The 10,237-nt window shown below is 34.4% G+C and overlaps 1 pseudogene; it reads left to right on the plus strand.

The window, feature by feature from the left end:
* Positions 1–2,469: 2,469 nt before the first annotated feature.
* LOC149208195 (uncharacterized) lies at positions 2,470–2,888 on the plus strand (annotated as a pseudogene).
* Positions 2,889–10,237: the final 7,349 nt, after the last annotated feature.

Here is a 10,237-nt window from a genome sequence, read left to right on the forward strand (position 1 = left end):
GTAAAACTTGTACAATCTTCTAGTTGTGGATGACCATTCCCAGGGATCAATCCAGGAATAATTAATCTTTGATCTGGCAGGTTGGTCTTGTTTGCAGCATTTCTCTGATGAATGATTATGCTTGCCACAATGGTGACAAGGATGGAGATCAAAGCATTGATCTTCCATATGACTGGTTCTTTGACAATGCGAACATGTTGGTTTGTATACAACTTGAGTTTCCATGCATTTCTGTTTGTCTGCACTTTCAGTTTGTGTGCATTGATGCTTGTCTGGAACTTGCAGAGAACTGACAGAGGTGATATGTTCAAGTAATCTAGCACTAACAAACTAAATGGGCTTTGAATAATCAGGGATATGTAAGTTGTTGTCATCTTCGACATATCCTAAGCCACGTCGATTTTGATTACTTTGGATTTCTTCCCATGGCTTGATGATGGGTTTGGAAGAAAGTTTCACTGGAACAACTTCAACACTTGAAGCTCGTTGGATGAATGAGTTCGAATGATCAGCTGTATCTGGAAAAGACTTTGAAGCAACACACTTCTCTTGCAGCTCAATTCTCTGCAGTTACGATTCTAGTTGAAGGAACTCAATCGTTTCATGCGCATGTTGAAGATGCACTTGAACGTCAGCAAGAGTGGTTTTCCTGATGTGCACCATATCATCAGCTGATGATAACATTAAATTGTGAAAAATTTGGGACAGTTGAATTTTTGTTGCCATGCTGTCTTGCTTACTTTGAAGTCAAGCTCGCTTGTCGTAGAATTCGTGCTTGAAAAAATTGCTCACTTGAGTCGATCACTGAAATGACATGCTCGCTTGTACTGGTTGTTAATTGCTGATGCTTTTAAATACTTTCTTACTTTTATTGTTTGAATGATGATTTCTTTAAACACTTGCTTGATTTGATGCTCACTTGAACTTGCTTGATTGATTACTAACACTTGTGGTTTCTTGAATGCACTCACTAAATTTGATGAGTTGTAAAAAAAGGAAAGGCTGTCAAACACTGTCGAAAATTCACCCAAGATACAAATGACAAGTTCAATCTTGATGACTTAGTTGAAGAATTACTTGACTTAATGTATTCACTGTAACAAATCAAATGAGGGTGTCAGTTACAATCGAAAATGAACCTGTACAATTCAAGAATAGTTTATCTTCAAGTGATATAAAAAGTGTTGATGATGTTGATGTTGTTAGGCTTTGAAGTGCTTTATTTGTAGCGTCCTTAACTTGATGGCATGAATTAGCTGTTGTGAAATGTTGTTGCAGAATATTACTTTTATCAAGTCCATGATGTGATGCTTTGTGCTTATGAACTTAAGTGATTACAAGAGTGTTGAATTTAGGAACTTGATCGAGCATGCTTATACTTAAGCGTTTCTTATGCCCATTTAGTTTTTGTAAACAGATGAAAAAGAAATCATTTAATGAACGCGACACAAACCATGCAAACACATTCATGACACAGAGTGTACCTATGACCCCCTTATTCAATTTCGGATGGATCTAGGACACAATCACCACAAAAAATATGTCTTTATTAAATATTTGAGCTACATCATCTTTCACCTTAACAACATGGTCATGAAATATTCTCAAAGTTCCAGGACTTCTTGAAAGAAAAAATTATTCAAAACTGACTCAACCTCCTAGAAGTAAAAATATTACTTCAAAATACAATAAATAACTCCCTTTTTTTTAAATTCACTTATCACTCCAAATTTACAAAAAATAATTTCACCTTATGACTCCACAAAATCACACCTTACCTCTCCAAAATAAATATTTTAATGCACTTCTCTTAAAAATTACATTATTCTCCACTCAAAAATCACACTTGCTAACCTTATTACTCCATTACATAAAGAATGCTCAAAATTTCAAAATAACTTCTTAAGTAACTTTTCAAACAAAAGAAACTCTTTATGAAATCACATGAAAAGTAATATAAAGTTGCTTTTTAAAAAAAGGTAAAGAAATTTTGGATTTTAATTTAAAACACATGCACCATTCCCTTTAAAAAATATATGTGTACCATAACCATACGTATTTTTTCAAAATCTTGTTCATCGTAAACTTCCATTTACGCCTTCTGAGTTCCATATTCTGCATATTATATCCATCCTGTCATAGAACAGATGCTTCCCCTTGCTCAAATCACATGCAATGCGAAGAGCCACACAGGATGCTCCAACTCCTTGCTAGTTATTATTCACTCTTCCTTGGCCATTAAATTGCGAGAAAATGGTGGACTATGTCCAAGAAAAAAGGTCGTCGCTCTTCTTGGCATATCCTAACAAGGTTTGGTGACATCCTCTGGCATGGGGGCTATACCATGGATAAGGAACAATTTTTGGGTTATGTTTGCCACGCGCCTCGTGGCATTGCCAATGTATTAGTCGAGATAATCAATAACTATTGTTCTGCACAATTACTGATCCAGCGTGCCGCCGAGGACCAATGGCCTTACAAGGAGCCATTTTAGTCATAAGAACTCTGCCTCTGGGATCTTACAGAGCTTCCATTACCAGTAATAAAGGCAATTGTGTACTGACCAAGTTGCAATCTGGCCAGGGATTAAGATTGCCTGCAGACAGATACGCCCTTAAGTCTACATTTGCCAATGGTGGTGCATTTGTGTGGCAGCAGGTCTTCCCAGAATTACCATGCGAATCACTTCGAAGCAAGCCTACATTTGCAGAGATTGTGGGTATATTTACAAAGATCGGACACCATTTGAGAAGCTCCCTAATAATTTTTTTTGTCCAGATTGTGGCACTCCTAAGAGGAGATTCAGAGCTTATGAAGATCCTGTTGCCGTTGTGATAGGAGTTGAAGGGCTCGCTACCACATACTACTACTTGAATAGTCAATTTTGATTATACATTCCTTCTCAGAGGTTACATCAATTTTTTATATGTCTACAAAAACATGGCGTCCATTAAAATCCTCCTCTTGTGCAATAGTTCGCTCGCTTGAGATTACACCTCTCCGCAGATTACAATGAAGAAACAGACCATTCTTTACTCACTTACTCTGTCACTTTCAAAGAGCAAACCATAGGTTCCAATACCAAATAAAGAAGAATCACAAAGCCATATAACCATATGCACAACAAATTAACACACAAAATTTAAACTGGCGGGAAAGGCAGAGAGCCATCATGTGGTATCTCATGCTCATGTAATTCACTCTTATTCAAATAATTTAATAATACATTTAAATACATGAGCAATTGGTCTTAAGGTAGTGCATCTATCTTAGACTCACTTGGTTGAGACATTTTCTCAACTTACACACTAATTTAGGAAAACTTGTTGGAGAGAATCTCTCCTCCTAACTAAACTCCTTAGTTTGAGAAACTAACTCTCATGATTTATTTAATTAATTATTTTATTTGGATTTATAATTGTTTTTAAGAGAGTGAGGCAAGCATTTAGTGTAATACCACCAGCATCTTTCCAATATAAAACATTATCTATGATGAAAAACTTAACTGCTTTTAACTTCATAAATATAGCCTTTCTCTTAGTCGGATCAGTAGGAGCATTTAAATTGAATGAAACATAAATAAGGATTGCATACCAGGGTGAGGCCATGAAAGCCTCATCTAACTGTGGAGTGGCATGTTCCTCTTGATCATCCAATGTAGCAACAAAGTTAATATCCAAAGCATTAAAGTTAGATTCGTCCATCAATTTGGCTAATGCTTGTCCTTTGATAAGCTTGGTTGGCTTGATTTCCATGTCATACTCAAGAATAATGGAAATCCATTTGCCTATTTTTCCATCTGGTCCATTCTGCATTAAAATATCCTTAACTACAACATTTGGTACATAAGCAATTACGTGAGAATGGAGGATACAGACCCTGAAATATTTAATTTATTTAATGAATGTGAAAGCCTCTTTTTCCATTATATTATATTTGAGTGCAACATCCCTTAAAGCCTTGCTAAAGAAAACAATGGGTTGTTCATATCCATCATCATTTTTCTATAAAAGGATAGTTGCAACAGTATGTTCAGAAGCAAATGAAAATATTATAAAATCCTTAGTAAAATCTAGTTGGATAAGGAATGCTTGTTTAACTTGGTCAAATTATTTCCTAGCTTCTATGTTCCATCTCATTTCTGAATCTCATTTTAGCATGTTTCTGATGTTTCTGAGAAGTTCTGCAAGGTTAGGGATAAATATTCTTAGGAAGTTTATTCTACAAATAAACAATTGAAGTTCCTTAATGTTTCTTGGATGATTAATCTTCAAAATAGCTTTAATCCTTTTGGGGTCAATTTTAATACCTTCCGTAGATTTGATATGACCAAGAATTTTTCCCTCCTCAAGGCCAAACAATGTTTTTTTAGGATTTAATGAAATCCCAAACCATCTACATTTCTCAAATACTCTTCTTAGACGTGACAAATGTTCTAGATCAGTGTTAAAATAAACAGTGATGTCATCTAGATAAATCACTATAAATTTGCCAATTTCATCAGCAAAAACAATATCCATTTCTCTTTGAAATGTGGCCCCAACATTCATTAACCCAAAGGGCATCTTCACATACATGAAGGTACCCCATGGAGTAGTAAAGGTTGTTTTATCTTGATCATCCGGGTGAACTAAAACCTAATTATAACCTGAGAAAACATCTAACAAAGCAATCCTAGAAGACCCAGCTACCTTTTGCAGAATATGATCCATTTTTGGTAAAGGTTTTTTGTCCTTTAAGGAGACTTTATTTAGGTTCCTGAAATCTATGCACAATCTGATTTCACTTGTTTTCTTCCTCGTTGGTACAATATTGAAAACCCATTTAGAGTATCTAAGAGGAACTATGATTTTAGAGTCATACATTCTTTTAATTTCCTTCTCAATCAAAGGCATCAGAATTGAATTTATTCTTTGAAGCTTTTGTTTAAATGGTTTTTGATCTTGTTTAATTGGAATTTTTTGTTGTATAACCTTTGTATCATATGTTTTATGGTCTTCATATCTCCATGCAAAAAGATCACTAAACTCCTTGAATAAAGCAATGTACTTTGTTTTTCAGCAGCAGGGAGTGATTTAAATAGTTTTATGATCTTGGGATCTTTTTCAGTGCCTATGATACAATCTTCTACTGCTTCTCCTATGGGCTCAATGTTAGGTTTTTTAGCCACATTATTTAAATCAAATAAATCTTCTAATGGAACTAGACCTCTAGGTAAAACATTATCCTTTAGCTGAAGTGTTTCAAACTCTTCTTTTTCTGGGTCTATTTGAAGGAATTCTAACGTATTTACAACTTTATCTATGGGTGTATTTACATCTAAATTTTTTGACTACCTTTTCAGATTAGAATTTAAAACAATTTGATCTTCTACTTTAGATTCCAAATCTATACTATCATCTTGAAATTCATCTTTAGATTGCAAAAAAACTGTCAATTTGCTTATCACTTCCAAACACCTACCAATACCTCATATTATTTGGTACAACTGGTCGATGTTTCACTTCCACCTTATAATCTTGATTAGGGTAAGGCATTTTGCAGGCATTGGCTGAGAAATCCATATTATTTGGAATGATATTTTGTTTTCTAGGAATTGCATAAAGGTCATACTCAAGAAAAGTCTCTAGAAAATCAAGCACAACATTTATGTATGCTCTCATCCTAGGGTGTTTAGTTGAATACTCTCCTTTAATTTGTTTTATAATTAATTCAGCATCCCCTTGAATGGAGATTCTCTTGGAACCTAATTTTTTCAAAAACTACAATCCTCATATAAGGGCTTCATACTCTGCTATGTTATTCGTACATTGGAAATTAAGCCTATATGAGTGACCCTTAGCATGATTGTTTCCTGTGTTTACCACCCATATTTCTGCTCCAGAACCATCTTTGCTACAAGAGCCATCAAAGCTCATGTTCCAAAGAGGTTCAGGAGTAGTATAAGGTTCTATCGCTTGTATTTGGTTTGGATTTGTTTCTGGAATCTCTGTTTCAGCGTTGATTACCTGTGTGTTGATGTCTCCATCATTATAAATAATGAAGGACTCTAAATCTGAGTGGACAGACTAAAGTGGATAGTTGTGAGGTTTTTCTCAACTACTCATCATGAATTTCATCAATGTTTCCCTATACAATCTTCTTTTTTGCCCAAAAACTAGTATGGTAGCAAAGGTCATATCCATCTGTAGGGTACCTTATAATTTTTCTCCCCAAGAGCATGACAACAACATGTCATCCTTAGGGGGAATATTTGCAACCACTATGTCCATTACTAGGCTTTTAGCAAGGATTTGAGCTAAAGTAACACATAGGCCTTTGATAAGACCTAGGAATCTTACTTTGCTGGAATTAAAGGAATAAGGGCTTTATAAGGTCTAGTAATGTGAAGTCGTAATTTCTCCATAACAGCTTTAGGCATTAAATTGTGGGAGGCATCTGAATCTAGCATAGAATTATGGAGAATCTTGTCATGAATATTTAGCCTAACATAGAATGGAGGAACTCCTCCTTCCTATGGTTTGCTCTCAACTTCCGGTCCAAATAAGAGTTCAGGTTGGTCATCATTTAGATTTACAGAGTCTGTGTTTTCCCCTATATTTAGAGCTTTCATTACTTGGGGTATGTACATGTTTTTGTTCATTAACTATGTGAGAGGAATAGGAATTTTCAATTTATTTCATTCATTTTCAATATTGAACGATTTTTGAATCTTAATCAAGTTGGGAAGTTCAAATTGATCTGCAATTTCTTGAGACATAGGATCTTTTCGTTGACTAGTGGTTGGGATATATGTTTGAGTAGTTTTAGAAACATTGCCATTTTAGCAAAATTGTCCACAGTTTTCTTAGGAAGACTTTCTGTAGTTTTCCTAGGATCAATTTTAGAAGATTTTTTAGTAGGATTATCTAAGTTTTCTCTATTGAGAGTGTAGATTCTTTTTTCTCCTAAGGTTATACTGCCTATGGACTTCCATTATGGCATTTTCAAAACCTTGTCTATATTCATCTGATTCTTCAAAATCTAGTTCAGTTTGAGCTAGGAGGAAAAGCTCTTGCTCCTCTTCAGTGAGGAAAATTGTTTCATCATCATTATTCCCATCAGATTTATTTGATTATCATCCAAATCTTCAATAATATTCCCCTCATCGTCAGTGTAATTTTCCTGAAAAGGAGGCGAACCTACTGGTTTGGACACTTTTGTTCTCTTTATTTAATTTTGGGAACATTCCTTCTAATGTTTTATTTCTATTTTGAGGAGAATTTTGGTTATCTCTCACTTGAGTTTGGTCATTTATGTTTACTCTTTGCATCATCTAATTTACTACTCTCACTAGGTTATCAATTTCATGATCAGAGGCCGAAGTGGAAGGCTCTTCCTTTATGGTAACCCTATGTTCAGATTTTAATTTGGCCTTCTTGGCTAAGATGTTAGCTTCGACTTTTATAGAATTAGCTTGAATTTCTTCCAAATTTGTCGGATCTCTCTCTCTAATTTTATATTCCATGTCTACATTGAAACCATCAGGAAAATCAATTAAATCTAGGCCGAGGGAGGGCTTCATGTCTGTTGGAATGGGATTGTAAAAAGTGTTAAACCGTTCACAATATTCTTCCACACTTTCATTTGGCTTTGTTTTCAGTTTTTTATATTCATTTAGGAGCTGAAGTGGACTTTTCTTGATCTCCCATTTAGCTAAGAAAGTTTGATGGAAATTGTCAAGGTTGGCTATACTTCCTGCAGGTAAAATCCTAAACCATTTCTTAACATCACCTCATAAACTCTGAGCAAACAATCTCATTTTTACATCGGCTTCATCTACTTCTTGAAGGTAAAACACATCATTCATCCTATCCACATGTTGTTGAGCAGTATGAGAACCAGTGTTATCAAAAATCAGAATTTTAGATTGATAATCTCCAAGAATAGCATTTCGCTGGTCTAGTAACACCAATGGTTCATACCTACCTGTCATAGCTAGTCTAAAAGATTGATTGGAAGTGGGTCCTATGGTAGGTGTAGTTGTGATAACTACAGGGATAGTAGGAATATCAGTCTGAGATATCACAGGTGAGGAAGTAGAAACTATGCAATGAGTAGGGCTTGGGGGTTGTAGATTTAGAGACTAGGAGGATTGATTAGAAAAAGAAGTTGTTGCAATGGTTAAAGATAAAAATTCAACAGATTGTTGAATATAAGCTTCATCAATGGCCTTGTTCAAAACAAAAACTAGATCCTGTAATTTATCAAATTCCTGTAGTGATTCAAGATCAGGATATGTCTCAAAAGGTTGGCTTTGGGGGATATATGATTGCAATATAGTTTTGTCAATGACAATCTGATCTACAAAAGTCTCAGATTTTGATTTAAACAAACTATGCTGGAAAGGAAAATCAAACTCTATATCTTAAATAGTTTCAATTTTCTCTAGAAGAGAGTTAGACCTTGATAAAGTACTATTCTGAGGAAGAGATTGAACCTAGACAATGGACTATGACTACCTTGACTCTCTACAAGACTCTTCTTTCTCATCGACAATTTCTCTGGATTATCTACAAATTCAGCAGGATTGGGATGAGGGTGAGCTCTAGTGATGATTCTTTTGGGAGCCAGGTCTATCAAAAATTCATCACACAACAATAAAATAAAAATTAAAACACATTCAAATATATACAAGATAACAACCTCATATCAGATATTTCATGATGATATAACAATTTTTTTTAACTAAAATACTGATTGAATATCAGGGAATAATGATTTTTCAATTTAAATAGTATTCTTCCCTAGTATGGTCGCCACTATGTTGTCGTTCTGTATTTTTTATGTTGAGGGAGTAAACGCATAGGACAACATCAAAATCACTTTGGAAGCTGAGATCTAGCCCTGCTAGCTTCAGAGAGGGATCTCTCTATTTAATTTAGATTTGTTTTTATGTAAATTTTAGGCTAGTTATCATTGTATTTGTTTGTTTTGTTTTGATTGGTTTGTTTAATTTAAGTGTTATGATTACATTGGGCTATTGACTCTATAAATTAAACTCGATTTTGCATCAATTTTTAAAGGAGTTCTCACAGGGCAAGCTAGGTTGCACTATTTGGACCTTTTAAGAAATTAATTGGGTTATGAAATAGCAAAAGAGTAAGGTTCACTATAAATCAATCAGCAACTAAGAATTCCTTGATTTGAATTCAATGGAAAACATTAAAATTACCAACAACCAAAATAGGGTGCTCTAAATAATAAATCATATTTATCACAATTTCTGTTGAGTAATTCAGATATTTAGAATAACAGAGAAAGAAAAACAATGTTTAAACAAATAAATAGAAGAGAAACATCACCATTTGGTACACCACATGAATCCTGTCAAAGATCCTTGTATTATTGATGCTCGAGTACTTTGAAAAATACAATATGTAGAAGAAATTACATTCAAAAATCAACCCTTAGTACTTCTAATAGTGAAGTATTTATACTAATAATTACAAAAATCCTTTACAAAATCATTGTCAAACCGACACTGTATTATTAGCCTAATTAAAAACAATATGATTTATTCTTGGCAACAAAATAGGCCACGTAGACATCTGAAAGAAAAGGTGGCTCTCTTTTGATGGATTCGGTTGCTAAGTCATCATGAAGCTGTGTTGCGTTGATGTGTTGGCTGTTATGCCTACGGCACTGGAAATTGTCTTACTGCACCCAAATTACCCTTCTTAATCTAGTAAATCGATGAGTTCTTCCTATCTCTTTTCATCTGGTATGGTTAGTTTTATTACTCTTCGGTAAATTTCATCTACCTCTATGTATTTGGCAAAACTTGGTTTCATTGTAAAAAATTGTTTTACCTCATTCTGTATGTAGAAATCATTTGACATGCTTTCCAAAAACATCATTGATGTCATGCTACCCTTAATCCCACTGAATTTGATGTTGCTTCTAGCCATTTCTTTCATCTTCAGGACATAGTCTTCCTGAGTAAACAATTTATCATTTATTACATAAATGTTGGGTAGTACTTTATAGATCAATGCTTCAATTTTGCTAGTAACCCTATTTACTTGCAGCTCTGAGGTTTCACATATTTCTTCCAACTGATCAATAAGGTTCCTCTATGTTAAGACTTTCTTGACTTCCAAAATAGTAGCAGCTATTTCGCTGATTCGTACTTCTTCAAGTTCATATTTGGACTTAGAATTCAGGAACATGATAATGTTGGAGGCTTCTATGGGCA

The sequence above is a fragment of the Pinus tabuliformis genome, chromosome 1_2 (assembly GCF_031772625.1).
Source record: "Pinus tabuliformis cultivar Carrire ecotype Pingquan chromosome 1_2, CPIR1, whole genome shotgun sequence".
NCBI lineage: Eukaryota > Viridiplantae > Streptophyta > Pinopsida > Pinales > Pinaceae > Pinus > Pinus tabuliformis.